Below are 17,897 nucleotides of genomic sequence, written 5' to 3' on the forward strand. Positions count from 1 at the left end.
TTGTCTGTGCACTGATTTTTTTAAAGATAATTCCAGCAGCTTGAGTGAAATGGCTCATGCCTATAATCCCAGCACTTTGGGAGGCCTAGGCAGGAGGATCACTTGAGACTTGGAGTTCAAAACTAGCCCAGGCAACATAGTAAGACCCCATGTCTACAAAAATAAAAATAAAAGAATTAGCCAGGTATGGTGATGCCTGCGTTTGGCCCCATCTACTCTGTAGGCTGAGGTTGGAAGATTGCTTGAGCCCAGGAATTAGAGGTTACAATGAGCTGTGTTCACACCACTGCACTCTATCTAGGCTTACTGACAGAGTAAAATCCTGTCTCTCTTAAAAATAAAACAATAGGGAAGAACTCAAGATGGCGCGGTGAAAACAACCCAGGATTGACGTTCTCGGTGAATGCATGGAGAGGGTGAGTCAGGGCCGCATTTCCAGACGGATCTTTGTTGCCCACAGAACGGGGAAATTCCCAAATATAAAAGAGATGCGAGACTCCAGGCAGAGGTTTTGGCTGGTGCAGCTGGCAGTCAGTGTGGCCGGCGGCCGGCGGCCGGCGCTGTAGCGCAGCAGTGCTACACAGTGCTCCGCACAAAGCGCACTGGTCCGGGTGCCCTGTTGAACCGGCAATATGAGACTTGAGAGGGCTGAACTTGAGACTGAACGGGACTTGGACAGTGAGCCAGGCCAGGAGATTCCAGAGAAACAGCATTTGGGGTAGTGCAGTGGGACAAACAAAACGGCGATTCCAAACGCTCCGGGTGGAGAGGTTCCCTGAGGGCACAGCTGAACCCAGGACGGTGCAACTCCGTGGGGGAGGGGCGTCCACTATTACCGAGGCAATCTGCCCCTACTGAGGTACACGCCCATTGCTGACGCAGCCTGCTGTTGCCGAGGCAACCCGCTACAACAGAGAGACTCTGCCGCAGGGCGTAGCCCGTGGCAGCAGGGTGGAGACTGCAGCAGCAGGGCAGAGCCTGCAGCAACAGGGCAAACCTCACACCAGCAGGGCGGAGCCTTGGCAGGCAAATAGTGACTAGACTGCCTCCTAGCTGGGCAGGACAGCACAACGGACACTCACAAAGAAAGCCCCAACCACCCCCCGCCCCCGAGACAAAGCATCTGAGAAAAAAAGTGTTTTTTTTTATGAGTTCTGCTGCAGCAGAATTAAACGTAGCAGTCTAACAACCCTGAATGAACAACAGAGCTCACAGCTCAGCACTTGAGCTCCTATAAAGTACAGACTGTCTCCTCAAGCAGCTCCCTGACCCCTCTATATCCAGAAGACTGACATTTGGCAGGCATCATTCTGGGACAAAGATAGCAGAAAAAGAAACTGGTAGCATCCCTCACTGTTCTGCAGGGGCTACAGGTACACCCCAGACAAGCAGGGCCTGGAGTGGACCTCAGCAGTCATACAGTGGAGGGGCTAGACTGGTAGAAGGAAAACCAAGTAACAGAAATACTTCATCATCAACAATCTGGGTGTCCACTCAGAGACCCAATTGAAAAGTCAGCAACTACACAGACGACAGGTGGATAAATCCACAAAGATGGGAAGAAACCAGCGCAAAAAGGAGGAAAACACTTGAAACCAGAACACCTAGTCTCCTACAAAGGACCAAAACTCCTCACCAGCAAGCGAACAAAGCTGGATGGAGAGTGACTGTGACGAAATGATGGAATTAGACTTCAGAAGGTGGATAATGAGAAACTTTTGTGAGCTAAAAGAACATGTTTTAAATCAATGCAAAGAAACTAAGAACCTTGATAAAAGATTCAAGGAATTGATAACAAGAATGGATACGTTAGAGAGGAATATGACTGAATTAAAGGAGCTGAAAAACACAATATGAGAAATTGGCGAAGCATGCACAAGTTTCAATAGCCGAATTGACCAAACAGAAGAAAGAATATCTGAAGTCGAAGATCAATTCAATGAATTAAAACGAGAAACCAAGATCAGAGAAAAAAGCACAAAAAGGAATGAACAAAGTCTTCAAGAAATGTGGGACTATGTGAAGAAACCTAACCTACGTTTGATAGGTGTACCAGAATGTGACGAAGAGAATGAATCCAAGCTGAAAAATACTCTTTAGGACATTATCCAGGAAAATTTCCCCCACCTAGCAAGACAGGCCAACACTCAATTGCAGGAAATACAGAGAACACCACAAAGATATTCTGCAAGAAGAGCAACCCAAAGGCACATAATCGTCAGATTCAACAAGGTTGAAATAAAGGAGAAAATGCTAAGGGCAGCCAGAGAGAAAGGTTGGGTCACCCACAAAGGGAAGCCCATCAGACTCACAGCAGATCTCTCGGCAGAAACACTACAAGCCAGAAGAGAGTGGGGGCCAATATTCAACATCCTTAAAGAAAACAACTTTCAACCCAGAATTTCATATCCAGCCAAACCGAGCTTCAGAAGTGAAGGAAAAATAAAATCCTTTACGAACAAGCAAAGACTCAGAGATTTTGTCACCACCAGGCCTGCTTTACAAGAACTCCTGAAAGAGGCACTACACATAGAAAGGAACAACCAGTACCAGCCATTCCAAAAATCACACTAAATGCTAAAGAGCATCAACATAATGAAGAATCTGCAACTACTAACGGGCAAAACAGCCAGCTAGCATCAAAATGGCAGTATCAAATTCACACATAACAATATTAACCCTAAATGTAAATGGACTAAATGCACCAATCAAAAGACACAGAATGGCAAATTGGATAAAAAACCAAAACCCATCAGTGTGCTGTATCCAGGAAACCCATCTCACATGCAAGGATACACAAAGGCTCAAAATAAAGGGATGGAGGAAGATTTACCAAGCAAATGGAGAGCAATAAAAAGCGGGAGTTGCAATTCTCATCTCTGATAAAATAGACTTTAAAGCAACAAAGATCAAAAGAGACAAAGAAGGCCATTACATAATGGTAAAAGGATCGATACAACAAGAAGAGCTAACGATCCTAAACATATATGGACCCAATACAGGAGGACCCAGATACATAAGGCAAGTTCTTAATGACTTACAAAGAGACTTAGACTCCCACACAATAATAGTGGGAGACTTTAACACTCCACTGTCAATATTAGACAGATCAACCAGACAAAAAATCAACAAGGATATCCAGGGCTTGAACTCAGACCTGGGGCAAGCAAACCTGACAGACATTTACAGAACTCTCCACCCCAAATCCACAGAATATACATTCTTCTCAGCACCACATCACACCTACTCTAAAACTGACCACATAATTGGAAGTAAAGCACTCCTCAGCAAATGCAAAACAACTGAAATCATAACAAACAGTCTCTCAGACCATAGTACAATCAAGTTAGAACTCAGAATTCAGAAACCAACCCAGAACCGCACAGCTTCATGGAAACTGAACAGCTGGCTCTTGAATGTTGACTGGATAAACAATGAAATGAAGGCAGAAACAAGGAAGTTCTTCGAAACCAATGAGAACGAAGACACAACATGCCAGAATCTCTGGGACACATTTAAAGCAGTCTCTAGAGGAAAATATATAGCAATAAGTGCCCATATGAGGAGAATGGAGAGATCCAAAATTGACACCCTATCATCATAATTGAAAGAGCTAGAGGAGCAAGATCAAAAAAACTCAAAACCCAGCAGAAGACAAGAAATAACTAAGATCAGAGCTGAACTGAAGGAGATAGAGACACGAAAAACCCTTCAAAAAATCAATAAATCCAAGAGCTGGTTTTTTGAAAAGATCAACAAAATAGACAGACCACTAGCAGATTGATTAAAAAGATAAGAGAGAACAACCAAATAGATGCAATAAAAAATGATAAAGGGGAAATCACCACAGATTCCACAGAAATTCAAACCATCATCAGAGAATATTACAAACAACTCTATGCACATAAACTAGTAAACCTGGAAGAAATGGATAAATTCCTGGACTCCTGTGTCCTCCCAAGCCTAAACCAGGAGGAAGCTGAAACTATGAATAGACCAATAACAAGGTCAGAAGTCGAGGCAGCAATTAAGAGCCTACCACACAAAAAAAGCTCAGGTCCAGATGGGTTCACAGCCGAATTCTACCAGACACACAAAGAGGAGCTGGTACCATTCATTCTGAAACTATTCCAAATAATACAAAAAGAGGGAATCCTTCCCAAAACATTTTATGAGACCAGTATCATCCTGATACCAAAACCTGGCAGAGACCCAACAAGAAAAGAAAACTTCCGGCCAATATCCATGATGAACATAGATGCAAAAATCTTCAATAAAATATTGGCAAGCCGATTGCAACATCATATCAAAAAAATTATCCATCATGATCAAGTAGGATTCATCCCGGGGATGCAAGGCTGGTTCAACATATGCAAGTCTATAAATGTAATTCACCACATAAACAGAACCAAAAACAAAAACCACATGATTATCTCAATTGAGGCAGAGAAGGCATTTGACAAAATTCAACAGCCCTTTATGCTAAAAACCCTCAATAAACTCGGTATCGATGGAACGTATCTCAAAGTAATAAAAGCTATTTATGACAAACCAACAGCCAATATCATACTGAATGGGCAAAAACTGGAAGCATTCCCTTTGAAATCCGGCACTAGACAAGGATGCCCTCTTTCACCACTCCTATTCAATATAGTACTGGAAGTTCTAGCCAGAGCAATTAGGCAAGAAAAAAAAATAAAGGGTATTCAAATAGGAAAGGTGGAAGCCAAATTGTCTCTATTTGCAGACGACATGATAGTATACCTAGAAGACCCCATCGCCTCAGCCCCAAAACTCCTGAAACTGATAAGCAACCTCAGCAAAGTCTCAGGATATAAAATCAATGTGCAAAAATCACAAGCATTTCTGTACACCAATAACAGACTTAAAGAAAGCCAAATCAAGAACAAACTGCCATTCACAATTGCTACAAAAAGAATAAAATACCTAGGAATACAAGTCACCAGGAACGTAAGGGACCTCTTCAAGGAAAACTACAAACCACTGCTCAACGAAGTCAGAGAGGACAAAAACTGATGGAGAAACATTCCATGTTCATGGTTAGGAAGATTAATATCGTGAAAATGGCTATACTGCCCAAAGTAATTTATGGAATCAATGCTATCCCCATCAAGCTACCATTGACTTTCTTCACAGAACTGGAAAAAACCACCATGAACTTCATATGGAACCAAAAGAGAGCCCGCATAGCCAAGTCAATTCTAAGCAAAAAGAACACAGCGGGGGGGGGGGGGCATCGCACTATCGGATTTCAAACTATACTACAAGGCTACAGTAATCAAAACAGCATGGCACTGGTACCATAACAGAGATATAGACCAATGGAACAAAACAGAGGCATCAGAGGCCACACAACATATCTACAACCATACAGTCTTTGATAAACCTGACAAAAACAAGCAATGGGGAAAGGATTCCCTGTTAAACAAATGGTGTTGGAAAAACTGGCTAGCCATGTGCAGAAAGCAGAAACTGGACCCCTTCCTGATACCTTATACTAAAATCAACTCCAGATGGATTAAAGACTTAAACATAAGACCTGGCATCATAAAAACCCTAGAAGGAAATCTAGGCAAAACCATCCAGGACATTGAAGTAGGCAAGGACTTCATGAACAAAACACCAAAAGCATTGGCAACAAAAGCCAAAATAGACAAATGGGACCTAATCAAACTCCACAGCTTCTGCACGGCAAAAGAAACAGTCACTAGAGTGAATTGGCAACCAACAGAATGGGAAAAATTTTTTGCAGTTTACCCATCTGACAAAGGGCTGATAGCCAGAATTTACAAAGAACTCAAACAGATTTACAGGAAAAAAAAAGACAAGCCCATTCAAAATTGGGCAAAGGATATGAACAGACACTTTATGGAAGAAGACATATATGAGGCCAACAATCATATGAAAAAATGCTCATCATCCTGGTCATCAGAGAGATGCAAATCAAAACCACATTGAGATACCATTTCACGCCAGTTAGAATGGTGATCATTAAAAAATCTGGAGACAACAAATGCTGGAGAGGATGTGGAGAAAAAGGAACACTTTTACACTGTTGGTGGGAGTGTAAATTAGTTCAACCATTGTGGAAGACAGTGTGGCGATTCCTCAAGGCCTTAGAAATAGAAATTCCATTTGACCCAGCACTCCTTATCCAAAGGACTATTAATCGTTCTACTATAAGGACACATGCACACGAATGTTTATTGCAGCCCTGTTTACAATAGCAAAGACCTGGAATCAACCCAAATGCCCACTGATGATAGACTGGATTGGGAAAATGTGGCACGTATACACCATGGAATATTATGCAGCAATCAGAAATGATGAGTTTGTGTCGTTTGTAGGGACATGAATGAATCTGGAGAACATCATTCTCAGAAACTGACACAAGAACAGAAAATGAAACACCGCATATTCTCACTCATAGGCGGGTGATGAAAAATGAGAACACATGGACACACGGAGGGGAGTACTAAACACTGGGGTCTATTGGGGGGAAAAGGGGAGGGCCAGCGCAGGGGGCACGGGAGCTGGGGAGGGATAGCCTGTGGAGAAATACCAAATGTGGGTGAAGGGGAGGAAGGAAGCAAAACACACTGCCACGTATGTACCTATGCAACTGTCTTGCATGTTCTGCACATGTACCCCAAAACCTAAAATGCAATAAAAAATTAAAAAAAAAATAAATAAAACAACAAGACTAAGAAGGCCAAGGAAAGCAGAAATCCGCCGAAACTGACAGAGGCATGGATGATTTACCTCTCAGAGTCTCTGGCAAGGAAATAACTTTTTTGACACCTTGATTTTGGAATTTTGGCCTCCTGAACTGTGAGAGAGCACATTTCTGTTATCTTCAGCCAGGTGGATGGAGGGAGGGAGAGATAGTTAGGTAGATTTGATAGATGGACAAACAGATAATCTCTCTATATGTAACAAAAGATCTTTCCTCTTCAAATTTCCCAAAATGTTTGAAACAAAAGCTTCATTGTTAAAACAATTTTTTTTTGGGGTGTTTTGAAGAGGAATGTTTGTTGTTTAAAAATGAGTCTGATTACATTGTCACTGCATGTTATATCTACTTTTTCTATATACTTAAAAAAATGCATTTAATAATCTCCTGGATTGTGTACTTTTTGAAGACAGAGCCCAAGTCTTAGTTGTTTTGGTTTTATACGTTATTGTACTTTTACTAATGGCACAATGTAGTTTATTGCACCTCCATAAAGTATAATATGGAAAAGAGATAATTACCATAATTAATTATGAGGATTATAATGTACTAATTGCTGTTTATATTTTCAAAATCTATTAGAAGTAGGAAAGTTTCTATTGTTTTCTAAAAATGAATCATCCTTGGTGACCTTTCATAATTCATTCCTTTGTTTCCATTGATAGTGGCTTCTACTTTACTGTATTTTAAACCACTTTGGTATTAAATTCTCAAATACTTTCATTTACAAAAAATAAAAGGACAAAAATTCTTCAACACCTGTGAAAAGAAGAGAAAAAAGGAAAAAAATTTAAATCACTACAAACAACTTTTCAGTAAGGAACCTGCTCTTACCAAACAGCAAGCAGTGGGAATAAATAAATGTGGAGAAAACTGATATGTTATAGGAATCATACAACCAGAGGATTTTACCACTGTCTTATCCAAGCCATGAGTTTGGCTTCATGTGATTAGAGAGCAATGGAAATTTAGTTTCCCCAATTGGAATTTCCTCTGGACTATATAGTAGCCTCCTGATCATAAAGAATATGTCTAATAAACTGTGTTTAATGTTTATTAATTTATTAGAGAAATCTGAAGGGTATAAAGATGTCAAATGTAAGGCCAGGAGTGGTGGCTCACACCTGTAATCCCAGCAGTTTGGGAGGCCGAGGCGGGTGGATCACAAGGTCGAGAGATTGAGACCATCCTGGTTAACATGGTGAAACAGCGTCTCTACTAAAAATACAAAAACAAATTAACTGGGCATGGTGGCGTGTGCCTGTAATCCCAGGAGGCTGAGGCAGGAGAATTGCCTGAACCCAGGAGGCGGAGGTTGCAGTGAGCCGAGATGGCGCAATTGCACTCTAGCCTGGGTAACAAGAGCAAAACTCCGTCTCAAAAAAATAAAAAACAAAAAACAAAAAACGGATGTCAAATGTATTATCCTAGTCACTGAAGTTATTTTTGAACAACTGATAAGACAAAAAGCCAGCATCAGAAATTTGACTACTGGTTTCTGGTGACCTAACTGCGCCATTAGGGAAGTGATTTGTTCCCTGATGCTATTTACCTTTGGTTATTTTCCCCCAAAGGCTGCAAGTACTATAATATGCTTGTCTGTGAATTGAGAAACTGTTCATTTCCCTTTGGACCATCAAAGTGGCTGCAAATAACAAACTTAAGTCAATAAGACGAAGAGTTAGAAAAAAAATGATCCATGTTATTTAACTTCCTCTCTTAACGTCACATTTATATGTATTTGTGTGCTTTGTGTGTATACGGTCACGCATCACTTAACGACAGGAGTACATTGTAAGAAACATGTTGTTAGGCAATTTTGTTGTGCAAATATTACAGAGTATACTTACATGAACCTAGAACCTGGATAGACTACTATAAACCTCTGCTATATGGTGTAGCTTACTTACTGTTCCTAGACTACAAACATGCAGCATGTTACTGTACTGAATATTGTAGGCAGTTTTAACACAATGGTAAGTATTTGTGTGTCAAAACATATGTAAACATAGAAAAGATATAGTAAAAATACGGTACAATAATCTTACAAGACCTCTGTGATACATGGTCCCTTGTTGGCCCAAATTTTGTTATGGGTGCATAACTATATATACATACATACATATTAAGTTGTTTGACTATCTAAGGAAAATTTGATCCAAATTCATAAAGTCATCCATTTTTATAAGGCTTCTTTTGTGCTTTAGCTCTTTATTTGTGAAGTAAACTGTCTCCTGGTAGCTCTTCCTTGGTTTAATTGGTTAGCACTTTTCTCCATGCTGGTGAAATCTAGTAGCTCCTTATTCGGCTAGGCAGGGTATACAGTGTTTGACATCTTATGTTGGCTTAGCTTTTTAGTCATGAGATATAATCGTTAATAATATTTAGCCATAATAAATGCAATCATCTCACAGTACATGTTTTAAAAAATAGCAACATATGGTTCAAAACAGAGACTTCTAATTATACAATTATCGAGTAACAGGAAAGGATGTTTTCAAATCTGTATACTTACATTTGTATTCTAAAATCTAGTCGTTTCCTGATACAGTTGTATAGTTTTCTATCATCATTTACACATATCATATCCACATTATTAGAATAAATTTGCTTACTGGAGTTACAGCTTCTTTAATGTTATTTATGTGAGACTTCTTTAAAAAGGGGACAACATCATAATGTTTAGCCTTCCAACAAATTAGTCTATTGAGTATTTGCTGTACACTGATGCCCTAAAGCACAGCAGTGAAAAAACAGTCTGTCCTGTCATGGGGCTTCTAGTCTGATACTGGACTGATTCACCACTTTTGGTTTAAAAGCCTAGTTTCTCTTGTCTTTAATGTCTGCCTGTCTGTATGTCTGTCCTCCTCTTTCTTTCTCTGTGAATACACACATACACACACGCACACACACACAGATAGATGTACACTTATACATATGATACTATATATTGTCTATGTGTATGTATATATAAATATATTCTTTAAAGATCTGTAATTCATATATATTAAAGATATATAACTCATATATCTTTAAAGATATGAATATATTCATTTATATATGAATAAATAATGTAACAGTGTAAGTATCTTATTTGGGATATACATTCTTCAGAGAGACAGAATGAAGAGGTGGATAGATAGATAGATGAGAGGGGATTTATTAAAAGGATTTTTTTCATGTGCTTATGGAGGCTGAGAAGTCCTAAAACAGGCTGTCTGTAAACTGGAGATTCTGGGATGCTGGCAGTAAGTCTCAGACTAAATGTAAAGGTCTCAGAACCAGAGAAGACAATGGTGGTACTCTGAGAACCCAGGGGCAAGGGAGTAGGGAGGTGGCACTGATATAAGTCCTGGAGTCCAAAGGGCCGGAGCCTAGAGTTATTGTCCAAGGACGGAGGAGGAAGGGTGTATCCCAGTCCCAGCAAATAGATGGCCACATTTACCTTTTCTCTGTCTTTTCTTCTTTGGACTCCCAGCATATTGGATGGTGCCTGACTGCAATAAAGACAAATCTTCAAGTTGATACCTCAAATTAACCATCACAACATATGTATGTGTGTGTATTTTATATAGTTTGTAAAATCTATGAATCAGGACATTGTTTATGTATAAGAATAATACATTGAGAATTTTAGTTCTGCCTTTATGTTGTGCTCTGTATCCTATGTTTCCCACTTAATTTTCTGGTTCTGTAATATGTCTGTTACTTTTATTTTTTTTTCCCCAGAATCTTTCTTTTGTATTGTTTAAAACAAAACAAAACACAGTAACTGACAAGGCACTGTTTCTGCTGAAAAGCTCAGAAGCATTCAGAGAGATCACTGACAGGTTCTGTTTTCACCAGTTTCTCATCAGCTTTTAATAGTTCAGGTGCCTGAGGAGTAATGGTCATCAAGCTGAGTCAGAGATTCATATTTTCAGGGGCTCGAAGGGGCAGTGGGTTGAGATACTCTCTTTTCTGTTTAGAAGGTACCAGAGGAAATATTCAACAAAATTTTGTTATTCTTACTTAAAAGACATCAACTTTGTAAACATCTTTTCATCACTGGCCTATAGTTCTGTTGAGTAAAATGTTCTAAAGCAGCAAACACTGGGTCTGATGCCATTGAGATTAAAGGTAAGGATCAGGGGAGCAGCCCAAGGGGGCAGGCTGCCCAGATGGCTCCAAGGCTCCCCCAAGCACCAGGAGAGTGAGTACCTGCCTTTTCCCAGCTCAAGCTTGCTGATTTGGGGGCTACTATCTAAGCAGTGATCCTGATGAGGGGAGTAGACAATGCAAGGTGTGTACATGTGTAATACATCAATGTATCTTGATACATTATTTGATGAGAGTTAGTAGAAAGAGCATCCATTGCAGCAGCACTCATACATTCTATCACTGATGTTCAAGTTAACAGCATGAAGACGTAAGTTATATTTTTCACCTTTATACTGTAACTTGGGGATATAATTTTCTTCCAAACTCTTCCATAGTTCTTTCTTTCGAGCTATAGAGTGCCTATACTCTATGCCTTTAGTAACAGTTTGCTGTTTTATTTACAAATGTTTTTTCCTCAATATGAGACCATTGCTGTAAGATGTCCTGGCATAGGAAGTGGTATCATATTGTGGTTTCTAAAAGTGGTCCTGAAACAGCTCAGTATTGAATGCAGTGTGGATATACTTATTAATATTATTAATCTCCCCACTTAATTTTGTTAAAAAACCTGACCTGTGACATTTTCCAGATTGGATATTGGACTCTGCTCGTTGAAGTTTATTGAGAATTTGGAGATTTATGTCTTGAATGTCTTTCTCCAGGCAATATTTCCTTTCCACTGTCTTGCTTACTGATCAGCAGCTTGCTGCTGCTCCAGGCCGGCTACAATATTATGGTTTCAGTGTCAGTCATGCAGAGTCAGTTGTCTTCTGATTTGAGAATTATGGTTGGCTGTACCAGTGTAAAGTGACATGCTTTGGCATCATACAGTTGTAGGATCAGGGAGCAATAACACTGAAAGCTATGTGAAGATTCCACCCTCATAGAGGTTTCCTGGTTACATTTGGGGCTGTGGTGTAAAATACATGAACTGCACACAGTATAGGTAAGAAAGTGTGAGAAGCGTGCATTTATAAATATAACCACACGTATTTATAGTTCATACAATTTTATAGTAGATGTGAGAAATTGTTACTTTTTTAAACACAGATTTATGAATGATTTCTTATTTGGGACGCTAGGTAGCCAAAAGAATAATGGTACCCTAATGTGTTTCTTTTAACTTTTTGGAAAATAATGATGACATTAGTCATCATCAGAACTAAAGGACTACTTTAAAGTAGATTCAAAAACGTCAATTTATATGCTTGTTAGAAATTAATTTATGATGAGTAAAGCCCCAAACCCAAATCTTAATTTTATTTTTGAATATAGTTAAGATTTGCCAAGTGAAGGTAGAGGTGTAGGTAACCTCTGGGCCCATGACAGTAGTGATGGTGAGGAGATGAGGAGATGAATATCTACGACCCAACCCCACACCATGACTATGAAAAGAACTTCTTAGTCTTATCTTCATTGTTTAGGTCTTTGGATTTTCCAGCCCCTATTTTGTATGGGTCCTGAATTAAACCTAGTTACTTTCATGGTACAACCTTTATTTTCTTCCTCTGCTTTAAAACATTGGTTGTGGTTTTTTACTTCCTCTTCATACCTGTTGTTACACTAGTTTTAGACACCACTCTCACCGCTAGTTGCCTGGGCCAGCTGCCAATATTGATGGCCAAAATAGGCAATTTAGTAAAAACTGGTGGTAATGGCATGTGTGTGTATGTGGTAATAAAATGCAGTATTACCATTTATCTTTTACGTAATGTTTTTAGAAAACTATATTTTGGATAAACTTACTAAAACTTCTTTTAGTCAATGAAACTGCGTATCATCTATTGCAGATGTTCTTGGTACAACGTTTCTCCTATGAGGGACTAAAAATGACTGGGTCTCTTGAAACTGGAAACAGACTCTCACTCTTTCAGTAGTATATAAACACACTGGAGGGCTCACTCTTACCAGAAGTGCTTCAGAAATACGGTACATCACCTAGTGCAATATGGGGGAAAGCTTCAGAGCCATAGAATCCTTTTTCCTGCATATTTAAAATGCCAAATACCATAATCGTCCACTTAGGTCATTTTGGAACATAGAGCAGGACTACTGAACACTTAAATTTTCACATTATCTTGGATAGTTCATTGTTTTTCTGGGGTTTAGGAACACGTGGTGAAGATATGTCTCAAATTCCTTTCTTTTGAACGACTGGGTCTGCTTTGCTTAATGTAACTTTACAACAAAGTGGATGTTTATGCTGGTAAATATCCACAAAGTTTTGGGAAGGCCGGAATGGAAGTCTGCCTAATTCAGTGTATAATTTTGTGGGCAAAGATAACGTAACAGAAAGTACATCTTGATATTTGGGGAAAGAATATCGTTTTGCCAAAGATGTTTCCTTAAAGTATAGGTTGCAAACTCTTGGACAGAATCTGGCCTGGGGAGACATGTTTTGCTTGGCTTTCACAGTATTAAAAAAAAAAGTAAAACAGAAATGAGTTTGGCCTCCTAATTCGGAGACTGTGTTCTCTGGTTGTCCACACCACCTTCCACTGCTTATTGCCTTAGTTATTCCCATTAATCTTGGGGTCATGAGTTAATTGTCTTGTGACTCTTGCTAAATGAAAGCTGTTAGCAGTCTGTGATTTGTGTACCTCATCCTTTTAAGTTGCTGTCAGACTGGGAAGATGAACCTCCTTTTCTTCCCCTTTCTTCTTATTCTTAGCTCCAGTTCCAATTCGGGCAATAGCAGGCTTCAGGTGGACTTTGGAAAAGGACAAATGGAAGGATGGGAGGAAAGCCCCTCTATGCTCTCCAGTGGTGGTCAGTGGTCCTTGGCTGTCAGAAGGGATAGAGAGAACCAAGGGAAAGCCTCCTCACTGTCAGTCTGTGGCCAGGGGACGAGGAGCAAATAAAACTTACTACTCACCTTGCCTTCCTGTCTGCTTGCTTCTTGCCCCTGTATTTTTCAGACATTTGCAGCTGAGGCCAGTTTATCCCTACTCATTCATTCAGCAAATACTTTGAGGTCTGCTGAATGTGGAACGTCATATACCCTGCCAGCGGTAGGCAGTGGGGGAAGATACAATGAAAATAAAACAAGAATTCACCACTGTCATGGGTTTGCATTTCACGAATGTGGTTTTAGCTGCTTTGTGAGACTCTCACATTTCATCTGTATCCTTTCTCACCCAGCCTTATTGTCGCCTTAGAATTATTATTCTTATTTTTCTTTTCTTTTCTTTTTTGGTTTTTTTGAAACAGAATCTTGCTCTATTACCGAGGCTACAGTACAGCGGCGTGATCTTGGCTCACTGCAACCTCCGCCCCTGGGGTTCAAGCGATTCTCCTGCCTCAACTTCCTGAGTAGCTGGGATTACAAGCGTGTACCACCATGCCCAGCTAATTTTTGTATTTTTAGTAGAGACAAGGTTTCACCATGTTGGTCAGGCTGGTCTCGAACTCCTAACCTCGTGATTCGCCTGCCTTGGCCTCCCAAAGTACTGGGATTACAGGCATGAGCCACCACGCCCAGCCTATTATTCTTATCTCTTAAAGGGTATCTCTTCTGTTCAGAGTAAACAGTGGTTGCTTAACACTTTCTTCTGGATGTCAAGTAGATTATTTTTAGAGGCCTGCTTTTTTTTTTTTTGAGTGATCAGGATGATTTTCAGCATTTTTAAAAAAATAGGCTCTGTTAGCTTTAGTCTGTTTTGCTTCCTTTGCTGATCTTTGAATAGGGTGATATCAGTTCGTACAGGCTTAGTTTCCCATAACCAGGGTGTGGGTTCGCTTTGCTTCCGCTCTCAATTTGTTCACTGGGGGGAATCTCCTACTCAGATTTCCATCCAAAGGGTGGGAAGTTCAGTTCCCAGCTTGATCTCTGTTGTAGAAGCTCTGCTGTACAGGTAAGGTCTTCTCCTATGCTGCCAGCTTTCCACTTGTTTTCTTTGCCATTGAACTAGGGGTCACACATTAAAGGACCTGCAGAGATTAGACAGATGAAACAAAATTAGTGAAGCAGTATGCAACCTATGGTAGCTGTGGACAGGATTTAAAGGCAGTATTTCTAAAGTGCTTTGTCTCTTTGAGTGGAATTTGCCTATGACCAAATATGGTATTTGGGTCTTTAGTATAAGGCCCTTGCTCTAAAACAGTGTTTCTTAAATTTTTCTGAATTTTTTTGACCCTGGTATCACACAAACACACACATGCACATACTTATTACTAAACCAGAAGTCCAGTATTTTACATCTTTCGGAGTCTTCTGAGAATAAAGTCTCAGAACTGAGATTCCTTATTTCAGGGATTTGAACATTTAGTAGCGTTTGGCAAATATATTCCCAAAATATTTCTTTAAAGATTTATGCCAGTTTACACTGCTTATGGCAATGTAAGGAAGATTTTAACTGTATACCTTTGTCAGAATTTAAATTTATTTTCTGAAATTAATTGGTAAAATGCCACTTTATCCTTATTTTTAAACTGATTTTAAAAAATTAGTAGAGCAATAGAACATTTTCTTTGTTTAGTAGTGGTATTTTCTCTTTTATAATAATTAGTTATTTTATTGATAGAAAGTATAGCAAAATGACCAACCTTTTATCATAAAGTAAGCCAAGCACAAATCTTGGATCACCCCTCAAAAAAATAAAAAAACTATCATTCACAACCTAAGCTATTGTAAGTATTCACTTACAATATTTCACTTCTTCTGGGATAATGGCCAGAAAATGGTACTGTTGTAGTCCTTGTCAATGAAAGCATTGCAGAATAAAGAACTGTAAATCAAATAGGAATACATTGTTGATATTTTTGTTCATTATAAGGAAAGAAAATTACTGAGCCTTCTTTTCCTGAACAAAAGGATTTAAATATAGATTAAAAAATGATTTTTAAATATTAAATTGTATTTCTGGAGAACTGTTGTTATTATATCTTCTCACTGATATCCTATTAGCAGCTGTATAATTTTTGACCTTAAGAGTTTTGTGCCTCTGTTGTGCCACTGCTCTCCAGCATGGGTGACAGACCAAGACCCTGTCTCAAAAAACGAATAAAACACAATAAATTTCTGTGCCTCTGTATTCCTACCTTCTCTATTAAATAATCAATGACTGTTTTATGGACAAATAATAGTATTTCTGCTGAATAATTCTTTTCCTGAATCCACCTGACATATGAATAACTTAAATACATAATTAAAACTGTGTGATAATTGGTTTTAATGAAGATACATAAGTTATATATTTTATTTCTCTCTGTGCCATCTTAGTTATATATACTAAAAAAAGATGTGTAATTTTTGCTGAAATAACCTTTGAGTTTTACTCCAACATTTTTTTGAGTCATACCCCAAAAAGACCCAAAAGATTTTAAGCCTTGCCCATGTATTATGAACTACACATAATTTTTGTTTCGTAATGGACCAAAAATTCATTTATTCCAACAGAATTGGACCAGGTTTTAGAAAATGGGACCATTTATCCATGGTGATACAGAAGTGTAGCAGTGTTTATACTTTTGATCATTCCTTTGGGAAGCATGATCTTGGTAGACAACCAGCTGGCTTCAGGGAAAATTGTACCCTTGATACGTGCTTAAAAGCAGTGTAAAATGTAACTGGCTGACAATCCTGGTTTTGGTTAGGGTCATTTTCTTCTTATTCATGGTATACTGGGAGTACAAGGGATGATGTCAGTTTCTACCCTTTAGAACTCTTACGATGGCCAGACATAGTATTTCCCTCTGTTGTCAACACTTGAGAAAAATTTGCCAAATGGAGACTTATGAATTGAAAAGCAGAGGATATTAATAATTGTTTTAAGGGGAGAAAAATTCATTTTTCAGTATTGTTTTAGAAAAGAACAAAGAAGTTGAAATTTAAAAATCTAGAAAAACTCATTTTTAACAAAAGTAAGTTGATTTTTAATACCAGTATAATGCCTTTCCTTGTTTTTTATTATCACTTAAAATGCTCTTTAAATTGTTTATTTATTTTTTGGGTATGCTTTGCCCTAGGGCATTGTGGTGACATACAGTACAACCCTTTAGGGACTTGGGTTAACTCGTCTTTGCTTCCCCAGTATTAGCACATGTAGCTCAAAAAATTGTTTTAATATGAACTGATGATCTTTGGAATTTATACAACATTAAAGGTTAATTGAGAAATTGCATGTAATACTCAAATGATGGTGAAAGTGATTTTCTGGTATGTACTAATGTTCAAAATTTTCTTAGTTGGTGTTATTTATCTCCTAATTACTGGCACAATATGGAGCAAAGCTATGAGGCTCAGAGGTTCTCTAGCGTGTAACTTGTCTCCTTTGTTTCCATAGCAGTGAATTACAGGTGCTGTTACTATTTCTAAGTTATCTTTAAGATTCTGATTAGCTGATTTACCATTGAAGATTTTTCAGGAGAGGAGTGCTGTTGTGGATAAGCAGTCTGACAGAGGATCTGTGACACTGATGATACCAGGAAAATTTTTTCTGGTGTCTGTTTCAGAATGGAGGATGGCGAGGAAACCAGAACGTGATGCTTTTTAAGGAAAGAGGACATGGTAAACAATTGAGATTTTAATTATATGTTTTTCCATATGGAGTATCATATTCTGAAAAGATTTTCTTTCCAGTCCTCAAAGGGACCAGTTTAAGAAATTAGATGTATTAAGCACTTTTAAAGCACTAAATCAACAACAAAACATTAAACAGGGCAATTAAAAAATGGAGAAAGGACCCAGATAGATGTTTCTCCAAAAAAGATATGCCACTGGCCAATCTAAAGGGTAGAAACTGACATCATCCCTTGTACTCCCAGTATACCATGAATAAGAAGAAAATGACCTGACCCTAACCAAAACCAGGATTGTCATGAGCAAATTTCAACACCACTAATTATTAGGGAAATGCAAATCATAATCACAATGAGATGCTGCCTCATACCGATTGGGATGGCTACTGTCAAAACTACAGAAAATAAGTGTTGGCACAGATGTGGAAAAACTGCATCTCTGTGCACTGTTGGGGGGAATATAAAATGGTATAGCATCTTTGGA

General features: G+C 38.8%; 1 protein-coding gene across 20 annotated transcripts in view; it reads left to right on the plus strand.

Annotated features, from left to right (window-relative positions):
• The window catches only part of BCKDHB (branched chain keto acid dehydrogenase E1 subunit beta), a 274,313-nt gene that overhangs the window by 162,106 nt on the left and 94,310 nt on the right, over positions 1–17,897 (plus strand). The window contains exon 10 of one of the 20 annotated variants that reach the window (XR_013534843.1): positions 17,251–17,402. The exons of the other annotated variants lie outside the window; for them this stretch is intronic. The gene's annotated coding sequence lies outside the window, so the exon portion shown is untranslated. The remainder of the gene's footprint in view (positions 1–17,250; positions 17,403–17,897) is intronic. 20 annotated transcript variants of the gene reach the window in all.

The sequence above is a fragment of the Callithrix jacchus genome, chromosome 4 (genome assembly GCF_049354715.1).
Source record: "Callithrix jacchus isolate 240 chromosome 4, calJac240_pri, whole genome shotgun sequence".
Taxonomy (NCBI): Eukaryota; Metazoa; Chordata; class Mammalia; order Primates; family Cebidae; genus Callithrix; species Callithrix jacchus.